This window comes from Lycorma delicatula, chromosome 6 (genome assembly GCF_047948215.1).
Source record: "Lycorma delicatula isolate Av1 chromosome 6, ASM4794821v1, whole genome shotgun sequence".
Classification (NCBI taxonomy): Eukaryota; Metazoa; Arthropoda; class Insecta; order Hemiptera; family Fulgoridae; genus Lycorma; species Lycorma delicatula.
This window is the reverse complement of record NC_134460.1, coordinates 6,244,594-6,258,072: the sequence shown is the minus strand read 5'-3', so window position 1 is coordinate 6,258,072 and position 13,479 is coordinate 6,244,594. Positions and strand designations below refer to the sequence as shown.

At 28.9% G+C, this 13,479-nt stretch overlaps 1 protein-coding gene across 4 annotated transcripts in view; it reads right to left on the bottom strand.

Annotated features, from left to right (window-relative positions):
• LOC142326480 (protein cueball-like) overlaps positions 1–13,479 on the bottom strand; it is a 166,210-nt gene that overhangs the window by 4,273 nt on the left and 148,458 nt on the right. Inside the window, exon 8 of one of the 4 annotated variants that reach the window (XR_012756794.1) lies at positions 4,080–4,160. The exons of the other annotated variants lie outside the window; for them this stretch is intronic. The gene's annotated coding sequence lies outside the window, so the exon portion shown is untranslated. The remainder of the gene's footprint in view (positions 1–4,079; positions 4,161–13,479) is intronic. 4 annotated transcript variants of the gene reach the window in all.

The following is a 13,479-nucleotide window of genomic DNA, read 5'->3' as shown; positions in this document are numbered from 1 at the left end:
AGAAGAAAAATTAAATTTATGAGAGAATTTGATGAGAAAACTATGTAGGTAGATCAAGAAGATAAAACGAAAATAAAAACTAGAATATTATATAATAAATAATATCATTAACAAAAATGCTGCTGTGTTGCCAGTGATTACGTAGAGAACCAGATAAAATATATATTAAAAAATTTAACTTAATCTTGTCATATTATAAGTTTTTATAATCAGATGACCATATTTTCAAGTTAGCCACTGCAATACAAGGTTGCTTACCAGCCAGTTCTGTATAAGAATTAAAATTTAACATGATCAAGGATTTTGTAATTACAAAATGGGGCTTAGTTCAGTAAGTAGATATAAATTAAAATAAAAAATAATAAATTTCATTTAACTATAAAAAAATAAAATACTGTAGATCTAAATGAAATTTTAAAAATACAAAAATTAATGATGAAGCAATAAAAACAGTTAAATTAAAACTTAGCCACTAAAGTTGTCAGCAGAAATGGCAAAGTTTTATACAAAGAGAAATATATACTTAAAAGGTAACAGGTACTTAAAAGGTAACAGGTATACAGTAATCTAACAGAAAGTCAAATGACGTTCCCATAGATCAGGTTGAGGTGGAAGAGTATATAGTAGGGACTGCAATTGTAAAATCTTAAGTTAAATAAACAAATATATAGATGGACAATAGAAAGCTGTAGGAATAGATAGCATTGTCAATAAAATAAATTAAGTGTCTTAATGGAGGGATTACAAGAGATGGTGAAATTATACAATGTAATCTACAACAGTGGGGTGTGGCCGCAAGACTTTCTTAATTAACAGATTCCAATTTTCAAAAAACAGTATTAAAGTTTCAAAATTTATGTGGCAATTAATTTTATTTTTCATTCAGCAAAGATTTTTCTGTAAATTCTGATCAAAAGACTGAAGGAAAAATTATGTAAATTGTTACACAACAATCTGAATTCAGGAAGGAAAGAAAGCAAGGGATGCAATCCGGCTACTAAGAATTATTGTTGAAAAGTATTTGGAGATTGGTAAAGGATATATTTAAGATATAAAAACAGCATGTGACTGTCAATTAAGAACTCAAAGTACAGATTAAAAGACAAAAGATAAAAGAACTAACCGAATCAGAAAATGGCCATAAAAATAAACACAAAAACTTATAAACAAATACATTCATAAGAGAGGAAAAAATTGTATAAGGTTGGCAAGATGATAGATGGTTATTTTTTTTTTTTGTTAGGAAATAAAACTATCTGTGTTTTAACTTCTACATGAAGCACAGAACATTCGAACAGATGATTATAAAATTAGAAGATGCTATGGCAAATTATTGAACAAAAATGAATGTTAGGAAAGCTAAAGTAATGACAATAGGAGACACAATAAGCTACCAATAACTGCACAGTAGAAGTAAAGATTTAATAAATTAAGCAATAGTTACGAGGCAGCATGGTTAACAGAAGATTGCAAAGTTGAAAACAAGATAACAATGACTAAGTATGTGTTTAATAGAAATCGTTATTACATAGTAAGAATGAAAGAAGAGGTTTTTTTGGATTTTTTTTATTTTGAGTGTTCTTCAGTACAGATGTGAAAGATATGCACTAGAAAAAAAGAAAAGGTACAGGCATTTAAAATGTGGGCATGGTGTTAGAAGAAGATTAAATGAGTAGAAAAGTGAAGAATGAAGAATAATAAGGAGAGTTAATGAAACTAGCAATAATGTTCTTAATAAGAACATTTCAAAATGGGAAAGCTATAGCTTGGGACCTTACATCAGAGGAGGAGTACTGATTAAAGCAGTGCTAGAAGGATTAGTAGAAGATGCAGAATAAAGGAAGGAAATCAGAAAATAGTAAAAATTGAAGATAATTTAAAAGGAAATGGGAGCTATCAGGATCTTAAAACTTTTGGAGGAAATAGGAGCAAATGATATAAGTAATTTAAGTTAAAATCAAAAATATAAACATAAGAAACTAAAGAAAATTTAAAAAATTATGTTATAATTTAACAGAAACAGTTAGAGTTATATTAGATATTATTTTAACTGATGACTTGAGATTTAATTGTTTTTAAGTAACAAAAGCAAATAATAAATAAATATATTTAAAATAAATGTTTAATAAATACATTTTTACAGTTATCCATATCTACTATTCATGCAAGACAAGTGTGTGTATTATATGTGTGTGCACTCACTCATGCATACACATATGTATGAACATGTGCATATCCAAAAACACATGTTTTTTGACAGAAAATACACATAATTACATGTAACACAATAAGAAAAACACATAATAAACAAGAATAAGAAAAACACATAATAAACACTTAAAAATTCTAAGCAAAGTAAGGATCTTTTAAGCAATCTCAAAAATTACACCAATCAGTAATCTTCAATTAATATTAAATAAAAAACTGCTGTATTACTCACGTCACCAAGAACATTTTTAATTATAAATAATAAATTTATACTTTAAACAAAATTAAAAATAGCGGAGGAGAATTTTGATTTCTAAGTCCACAGACCTTTTTGACAATATATACTGATAGTTTGTCTTCTGGTTAATGGTTTTACTATTATGTGAGCTTATTTGGTAACATGTAAGGTGGTTAACCATGAGAAAAAGTAGATTCAATCATGGTAACCACCCTTAAATCCAAGCAAGTGTTAATAAGTCTTATCGGTTTATCTTTATAATCACCAAATAATATTGACCGGGTAGACTCTAAGGTATATTTTTTTAAATTTCTGCAAAGCACATCCAATATAGTTAAATTGTAATATCCAATGAGTGATGTAATGTGGGAAAATTAAATTTCAGATACAAGGAAATTCTGGAAATGAAAATGACACTATTTCATTTTACAATTAGTAATAGACTTTAAAATTATTTCTGATGGAAATGAAAAATACGAATACACTTGAACAAAAAATAATTATTATCATTATCTTCTTCACATAACAAATTCTACAACATTTCTAGGTTAAATCACAAACTTTATTGTCCAATATTTTCACTTCTCTTTATACCTTCAAATAATTCTAACCCTATATACTTCAAGTGAACTTTCCCTTTTCACATACACTTGTCCAAATGAAAATTAATTATTCATTTTATCCCCACCCTTGCCAAAAAAAAAAATCATTATATAGATCATATACCAATACACTGATTTTATTTTACTATTTCAATTCGCCAACGATTCCAAAAGCTCTCTGTTGAAAGTTCTTCAACTTTCTAAAGTTTCTAATAAATAAAGTACATTATAAACAATAACTTAATCCAGAATTTACACAATAAACCTACTGCACAATTTACAAAATAAATACAATTTTATATCACAAGTAAAGATACAGAATTAAGAAAGAAACTTAAGCAAACAGAAAAAAGTATCCCATTAAGACATAATGTGCCGAAAAGTCAAAATAGTCAAATAGAAAGGTGCTTCATTATGCTGTGTGGCATTCATTTATATAAACATTTATTTTACACTTAAATAAATAAATATGTTAGTAATTTTTTACATAAATAGATATATTTCAAAGAAGTAAAACAGTTTCAAACATATTGTGAAATGATTAGTCTTAATAATTAAGAAACTACTTCATAAACTTTTATGAATGAAGCTATTATACCTTAGTATTATATATATAAACTTATCTTAGTGATAAAAAATAGTGTTTTAACTGCTATCCATAGTTACCATATACATCAGTTATAGAAAATTTAAAATTCATTAATTAATAACTTTCCTTGAATTATAATTACGATATTTACATTTCCTTTAATAAGATATTTTATGTAAATAGTTTCATCGTATTAGGTTTGTTCAAAAGGTTTTTAACTAGTTGCACACCACACAATACTACTGTAACAAAAGGCAATTGCTATCATTATGTATCCTATTGAAGCTGTGTAAACTGTTTTACTTCTTTGCTTTGTATTTTCCACCATGTAAGAACTATACAATATATTACAAAACATCATAAGAAGAGTAGAAAGCGACAGAAACCAAAAGAAATAAACCCAAAAAGTCTAACTTTCTTTTATCTATAGCTCTGCGCTTACCAAGAAAAAATAACAATTTTCTTTGTTATATTGCATTCTATGACCTGTCAGTACTTAAAAGTCTGGCTCCCCTTTTCTTGCCTAAACAATTAAAAAGAATAAATGCAAAAAAAAAATAATTAGAAAATAGTTTTCTTTGGGATAACTTGATAAATATCACTTAATATAATAAATTTTGAAGCAAATATTTTACAACAGTGATACTGACTCCCATGAATATTAGATACTAAAATCAACACCATCCAATCACCCAAAGTAATTCCATAAGTACAATTGAAAAATTCAATGTTCTAAGAGAATTAAAAACAGAATATTCCTCAAAAAATTGGTAATGATTCATGTTACTTCAAATTTCAGTATTAAAATTCCTGTATTTTATTTTTTCAAATTCCAACAATATTTCAGAAGTAATGGAATCATAAAATCACTGTCTTGCCTAAGATTTAATAATAAATTAAATCAACGTTATTATTTTGAATAGATTTTGTTTGATGTTACTCAGGCAATTACATCTCATATTTATTACTATAATGAACCATAGTTCATAATAGTAATAAATATAAAACCATATCCTACCCTACTAAACGGCATTTGTATGTGTGTGTTCCTTAGCTTGGCACTGAAATGTACTAATCACTAGTGGAAAATTCATTAATTCATTAGTACATGTCTCGTAGTGGTCAGGTGTATACTTGTTATATTATTACATATCAAAATACATATGTATATAAATATATATATATATATATATATATATGCAAAATATATATTGAAGGTTTGGGAAAATTTAGTACTTTTTAACGAGATCCGAATTTTTGGAAAAAAATTGCAAATATTTTGAAAACGGTCGGTCCTAGTGCTGTGAAAATTTTTTTTGACCCCTCTTGTTATTACCGAATCACACCCAGTGGTACAGTCAGATGATAATATTTTCAAGGGCACTGTTCAGAAATCGGGGAGAGGGTGCCACTGTAATATCTCGGCAATCGCTCATCCGATGTTCACGATTCAAATGGCATATGTATCCGCAGGTGTTTTAACTATTGTTAACTATTTAACACATCAGGTACACTCTTGATCAACCAGTTCTTGGTTATCTGAAACTTAAATCATTTAGCCATATGTTTTGACTGCATTCAGCCAGCAAAAAAACCTACTGATCTGATCTTTCGCTAAATACACTCAAACCAGTGCGCTAGCACAGCTGTAAAGTATAAACTTATAAAGACTAAACAATAGAAAACATTTTTAAAACACCACTCTTAAATTAAATGCACCAAGATGTAAAAAATAATTTTAATATGTGGTATCTCAGAATAGAATTGACAACAAGCTTTCGTAGTGATATGTAAGATTATGTGAATGTCATAGCTTCAAATTAAAAAATTTGACGTTTTCGCCAATTTTTTCTTATGCATGATGAATGGCCTAAAGACTTGGTTGCAAATACGCATACAAAAAAATTGGCAAAAACATCACATTTTAAATTTGAAGTTATGATTTTCACATAAGCTTACAATATCACTATCAAAGATTTTTATCAAATCCATTCTAAAATACCGTCCTAAAATTATTTTTTACCTTATAGTGCGTTTAATTTAAGTGGTGTTTTAAAAAACTTTTCACATATTTTTTATTTATGCGATTGTTTTTCTTCATAGAATAGTGAACTATAACCAAAAAGTAGGGACCAGAATGTACCGATCACTAGCGGAAAATCCCGATTCGTTAGTATCAATTTCTAGAGTTAAATTTCTAATCTAACTTTCATTATATCAATTTTCATCATTAAAAAAAAAAATTGTTACACATGAGATAATCAATTTTGGAGATGCCACCCGTCCATAAAGCCTTGCTGCAGAGGCGTGCTGTAGGCACAGCCAGCAGCTAGTATCTTACATAAAACCAGCCCACCTTTAATAAAGATTCAAAGCTTTCTGTTCAGAGTGGAGGCTCGAACGTTAAATGACAGTATCAATGTCCTTAAATCTATTGAATGTACAACATTCAGTCAAGGCACCATTTGTTCATAAAATTTTTCTGAGTTGTGTTACTCAACACTAATAGACAAAAAAGGAGTAATCAAGAATAATATTGTTTTGAATTCTATTAAAAAAAATAGTGAACAACTGATTCTATTTTCAATGTTAATATAATCATCTGCTTTCCGTTCAAATTTCCAAAGTGTCAGAAAATTATGGCAAGAATATATACATTTTCATTCATAAATAAACTGGTCGAGTTCAATAAAAAAAAATAATAAACCTCACAATTCTTAACATGTTCCTTTTTGTAAGTGAAAATAATGACTAAAATAAAAACATTCTAAATGTTGGAAGATTTCATTTGTAAAAATTCATGAGCTATACTCTTACACCTGTCAGCTGTTATAATTTGGGCTTCAAATTGGGCAGAAAAGTGTCACAATTTTTCCTCATAGAAAACATGGAGATTTTTGTATGGTGCTTTGCAAAATTGTATTAATGATCTTATTCACAAGTAAAATTTGATCTTATTCAGATAAAAATTTGGAAAATCTGTTAAATTTAATGTAAGTATCAGACCTGTCCACTCCATTAATCACAATTAGCTAAATTAGAACAAAATGTGTTTGAACTGAGTTTCAAGACAGTTGACTGAAAATGCCTTGAACACTTGAATTTACATTTGTAGTGAATTTAAACAACAGTTTTCACTGGAAAGCAATGTTTTTTTAAATCGAATAATAATTTGTGATGAAATCTGGCTTCATCATTTTAAGCTAGAATACAAGGCCCAAATTATTGCAATTATTTGGAAGAACATGTGAGTACTAGTGTAACATGCTACAAAAAGTCAAATTTGCAATACGGAAGTAGCATCCTGGTTCTCTCAAAAGATGTAATTCTTCAGCACAATAAAGCCCATCTCCAACCACTAAAAAGACATGGGAAGCTATTCAAAAGTTGGCTAACGAGATGTTGCCACATTTACCTTACAATCCGAATCTTACATCTTTTTTTGTCCTCACAAAGAGTTTTGTGAGTTTACCGAATACAGCAACAATGAACAAGATACAATAATGAATATGTTCATTAATAAAATAAATGAACAAAGTCAAAGAATGATTTTAATCAAGAATGTGTTACAAGAATGGTTAAAGCACTGAGGCGAACAATTATTTATTATTGGAATAAGAAAGTTCACAGAAAAATAGTTTAAGTAGCTTATGTAGCTGGGGATATGTATAAAAAAAAAAACAGGATCAGTTTCATAATACTTAAATAAATAATAATTTTCTAGTCATTTATCTGTTTAATTATTGAACACCCTTCAATATACAGAACACTAAAAAAAAAAATTGAAGTAAAGATACACAACAGAGCACAGAGTGTTCACAACAATTAAAATAGAGTAATTTATCTGTGCACATGATGCAAAGATTCAAGAATTTTCCAAATGAATTTTTTTACAACCAAATATAAACATCAATATATATTCACAGTACAAACATTAAAAAAGCTGCATACTAATTCAATGATTTAAAATAAAGAGATAGCATATGTCCTAGGTTTGTCTTGCTTAGCTCCACAAACTCGCATGCATAACTAACAAAGGACTAATTAAGATTTCAAAAAGCAAACAACTATGGGAACTATGGGAAATTTTTATAGAAAAATTACAGAAAAAAGTTTTCAAAGCACAGAATACAATAAATCACAATAACAAAGGTTTGTTAAGGGACTAACCAACATACAAACATAAACAAAAAAAAAAACCCGAAAAGAGCAAAAAAATAAAAGTAAAAATCCATTATTAGAAATAATGAATAAAACAAATAGTGAATGTATGTGTGTGTGTGTGTGTGTGTGTGTGTGTGTATATATAAACTCAGCAAAAACAATTCTTTTGTTACTGTATTTGTCCATATTCCCCTCTGTACTAATATCTCAAAGAGACATGAAAAAAAACTGTTACCACCAAGAACAGTACAGAATACGATAATGCTTCCTATCTTATTTGGAAGAAAAATTTTAACTGATGATCAGGGAAAACCACAAAAGCACTATTAGAAAAAAAATAATAAGCATAAGGTAGGAAGCACTATCGAATTCTGTACTCTTGGTGTTAAATGATCTTTATACTTTTGTCTTTGATATATATATATATAAATATATTAATATAGGCAATTAATAAAGGTCATATTTTTAAGTAAAATATGTTTTTTGATTATATTTAATTCTGTCCAATCACAAGGAAAATAAACTTAAAAAATTACATTTAAATTAATTATTCACACACATATATATATATATATATATATTAATTTAGTAAAATTGATTTTTAAATTGTCCATCTTTTCCTCTGTACTAATTAACTCAAAACAAAAACAAAATTCAGCAATTTACCACAGTACAGAACCAAATAAGAGTTCTTACTTTATTTTTCATTTTTATTATTCTCCCTTACGTATCATTTTTGATGAATTCCTAATCATCAGTTGATTAAAATTAAATTTCAAAATTACACATTAAAATACAAAGTTATTACATGTATAAAACATGTGGTAGAATAATTAATTGTCTTTTTAAACATATTTGTGGCTAGCCGCTGGCAGAGTATAGTGCTGTATTTAGCAAGTGAGTACCAGTGGTGTACAGAGAATTTTGTTACGGGAGTGTCATTATTAAAACTGTTTACAATTGACATCAGTATTTTAAATTTTGTGTGTTATTTTATTATTATTACTATGATCATTATTATTATATCATGCTATGATATATTCATTTTATATAATATATGATATAATTTTATATAATATAATATATGATATATTCATTTTGATATGTTCAAACATATCATAATCATAAATACTCTAATAAAATCTATAAATTATTTTTTTCACAGTCTTAGGCTACAATTTTTTTTAACAACTTTTAACATCTATTTCATTCTGAATAATAAAAATGCTTGTGCCAATGCCACATGTCATTACTACACTTAGACTACACAATAATTATACATTTTAGTCAATGGTTATTTGTATACGATAGATAAGACACTTTACATAACATATAAAATCTATGGAAGCAATCAAATATAATGAAATACATTTAATTAAACACAATTTGGACTCACTGAGGTTAAAGAATGAAACTGGCACTGATGAATTCACATTGTATGAAGGAATTTGAATAAATTATTGAATGCGGTTGTCTTAAAAGTTCAAATCAGTACTCTACTATAGTGTATTATTGTTTTGAAAAATCATTGTTCAAAAAGAGTACTGGTAGTTAAATACAGCATTTATAATGTATGTGGCTTACAGTATGTACATTACAAATGTTACATTTGGAAATTTCAGCACTCACAATATAATGTCAAAACAACATTTCTTTTAAATTAGTTCATTTAACACATCTTCTGCAATTGGAGTGTAGTTTCTATATAAGTTGAGGAGTGCTAATCCATACAAATATGTATTTCCAGTAGAATTACGCATTGAGAAACATCGTTCATTTATATATGTGAACAATGGAAGTGCAGCTAATATTTCTAGCAAAGTGAATATATTTGGTATTATGTTGGGACTGCACATAGTTAACCCATCTATGGCCGTTTTCAGTTGGTCTCCCTTTTCAAGACATGCAATTCTTCCTTACCGTAATTTTAATCCATTACTCAGATCTTCCTGGCAACCACTTCTTATGCCACTGGTGTAGAATTCTGTGAGCGAAGTGAAAGCAGAAACCTGAGAAGAAAGTCTGGGTTTGTAGGTAAAAGGTACTGAAAGTCTTTCAATATTTCCATTTTGATATGCTTTGAAGGGTTGCAATAATAGGGTTATACAATTCCATCACTGCGGTCACGGAATTATACCTTTCCAACCAACGTGTTGCGAAAACTTGAGTTTTTCACTGCATAAAGCTGTAGTTTCCATTTCACATCACCGATTTTAAAACATGTTTGCCTTTTAGGGGTATTAAGATATTTGTACAGACTCAATATTGTACCCATACAGTTTTTAATTGCAGTTACTTCATAAGCACTGGATACAGCTAAGTTGAGGCTGTGTGCTAAGCAGTGGACATATAGACGACATTATTTCCTTTACATGTGCCTGGACTCAGTTTACTTTTCCTGACATGGACATAGCTCCATCATACCCCTGACCACAAATCTTATTTATGTCTACATTTAATAACGCAACTTGTCCAATATTGCCTTTATGATTCCTTTTCTGGTCAAATCATACAATGATATGAATTGTAAAAAGTTTTCCTTCACAGTGAAATTTTCATTATCAACGTAACTAATACACAGAGATAATTCTTCTAAGCCTGATATGTCTGACGTCTTATCAGTGAGAACAGAGAAGCAACTGGAGGTATTAAGTTCTTTCACGAAATTTTGAACAATCAGGTCGTTGCACTCTTCAATTATTTCATTCTGTATTCTAGGTCTGGTGTACTGTGCATTTCCAACACATAACACATTTTTTAATACAGTATCAGTCTTACTTGAAAAGTGAAGAAGACCCCTGAAATTGCTATCATTTTCTTCTAGTTCTTGGTCGACCTCGACTTCTATTCATCCTAAATCCCTCTGGCCTCGCACAGCGATACATTATTTCCCGCAAAACAAAAAATACTCTCAGTAATAGGAATAAGTTTTTTCCTGTTCTCCAGTTTCTTTTGAGTTGTTGAAGTATATATTAGCACATCTATAGACTTTTTCTTCCCGCATGAAATTTCGGTTAAGTACCGGCTACCTCCAAACTTTCTTTGCGATAAAGACACTTCTCATGTTCTGAAAATGGCTTGATGGCATCCTTCCAGTTGTCAAATTTCTCACTACAAAGTTGACCTAAGGGTTACTTGCCAGATTCAACACCGCTTCTTGGAGCAAAAAGTATACAAAATTTACAAAACTCCATTCCTTAAATTTGGAATATGCAAGCCACTTCCAACAGTAAAGCCATTTAAACCGAAATGGCAGATTTCTCTTTCCTTTTGTTAGAAAAATAAACCTGGATTTGGTTCCTAGATATTTTTCAAGACATCCAGTTTTTTTCATTAGACAAGTCTCTTCCTATGTAAACACCAATATCATAAGCGTGTGGTTCACTGGAACTTGAAATGTTGAAGCTTCCAAAAACCAGAACAATACACTTATCACTTCTAAATGATTCAACAGGTATATCAACATTATTGAGCGATGGTGATGTACATTCAACACAAGCTGAGTTTTCACAGAAGGGTTACTAGTTTCGAGAAGAACATTTGCGACAGCATCATCACGTTGTAGCAGCAAAGAAATATTTGGCAATGTGAAATTTTCACTAACATTACAACAATCGCTACTGATACATGACATTTTGCTAAAAAATTGTAAAACTGAACTTAATATTGGTCGCTTAGACATATTAAAGAACATGGAACGATAATGTGAAGTTTATATTTAAAAATATGAACTGCATAATGCACAAAACGTTAAACGAATGTTCCACAACACAATCTGAACTCAGACTAATGAGCGAATACCACTCGACAATGTATAATATTTCATATAAACCTCTGCCAATGCAGAGCTGTCCCGACAATATGTTTTACAACAAGTAATTTTATATGGTGTCGGCCTTATTTTATTACAAGGTCAGCATTACTATTGTACCTTCTTAATAAGTGGCACAGCTTTGATGGTCTTTCCTCTCTTTCAGTAGATGAGGAGGGGTATATGCTGACACCCACTGCGCCAGTGAGAGTACTGCCACCTTCTAAGAATGCTGAATGAAGGCTACTATGTTGTACATAGAGTGATGTACTGTACGTGTTATAGCTCCAAGTACAGGGATTAAATTATTGAAGATGCAAGAGCGGCAGACTGGATCTTATGTCAACAGATTTTGTTACTCTGAGTGAGAAATACAAGGAGAGAATTCAATGGATTTTTAAAAAGATACTCAAATACATATGTGTAAATCTATAGTATGTTTATTTTACAGGCCTAATATTAAAAAGTACTTAAATCTTCAAAAGGGGGAGTTCAAACCCAGTAACCCCCCTTATGCACACCCCTGGTGAGTACAGTGCTGTATTTAGTGGTGACCACAAAGATGTTTAAAAAATTTTAATTATCTGTAATAACATGGTATTTTAATGTGTAATCTTGAAATTTTAATTTTAATCGACTGATGATGAGCAATCCTTGAAAGCAGTAGCGATACATAAGGGAGAATTAAAAAATGAAAAAAAAAAAGGTAAGAGTAAGAGCACTGAACTTTGTTTTTGCTTTTGAATATATACATACTGCATATAAAGTAACAAAATTAAAAGAAAAGCATAATTATGAAATACAGTATATCATTAATCGAAGTAAATCCAGGTGGGATTAAAGGTGGAAAAATCCTTATTTCAATAAAATCCATAATGACTCATAAAAAAATTAAAAATCTGAATTGGAGTTGAACAGCTTTTAAAAATTTCTCCACCAGTCACACAATCATCTACAACACTACAAATGCTATGTGCCAGTTTGAACTTTCCTTAAATGTATTTAATTAATTAGAATGTGGCAAACATGGCAGTTACCTAGCAAAAATTATCTTTTTTTAGTTTGATGACAAAATCTTTGTAAAATTAGTAGGTTCATTTACTAACAAGAAAAATATATAAACAATAAAAATGAAAGTTAAGAGAAAATACTGGTTTCCTTTATACAACAAACATGCTTTAATTCCAGGTGTTTTTCTTCTTTAAAAATTATACATGGAGTATCAACCAAATTGCTGTTAATACTAATGGATATTATTACTCCATCAATGAATTTTAAATTAATAAAACAAAAAAAAAATGATGGGTCTCTTGTTTATTAAGTATGATTAACAATATTTTAAACATATTTACGTGTATATTTTTAAACTCATTCAGATTGTATTAATTTAAAAAATTAGAAAATCGTACTGAATATTATATGATAAAAAATACTTCATACTGATAAGTTCATTTTAAATCAAATAGTATTGTTTAGTTATAAAAATATATTATTATGATTATATATTGCTTTTAATTATAGATAAAACACAGAAAAAATAGGACAGTAACACTAAAACTACATAAGTGACCGAAAGTATTGTCACTGAAATACAAAAAAATCTGACGAGAAAATTGTAATATTTTCCTGGCATTGGTTACTTACTTAATCTTATATAGTAGAAAAACAATTAAATATGAAAAAGTTACCGAAATTTCTTTTTTGGGGTGCAGGTAATTAATGATCAAGTTTTACTGTAAAATTATCATTATAAATTTAAATAAACCAAAAAAACTTTAAAAAACCCAAAACTTTTTCTGCTCCCCACCACCAAAATCACCTTCAAAGAATTTTTCTTGATTTTCTGTTTACTGTGTTAAATGGACAA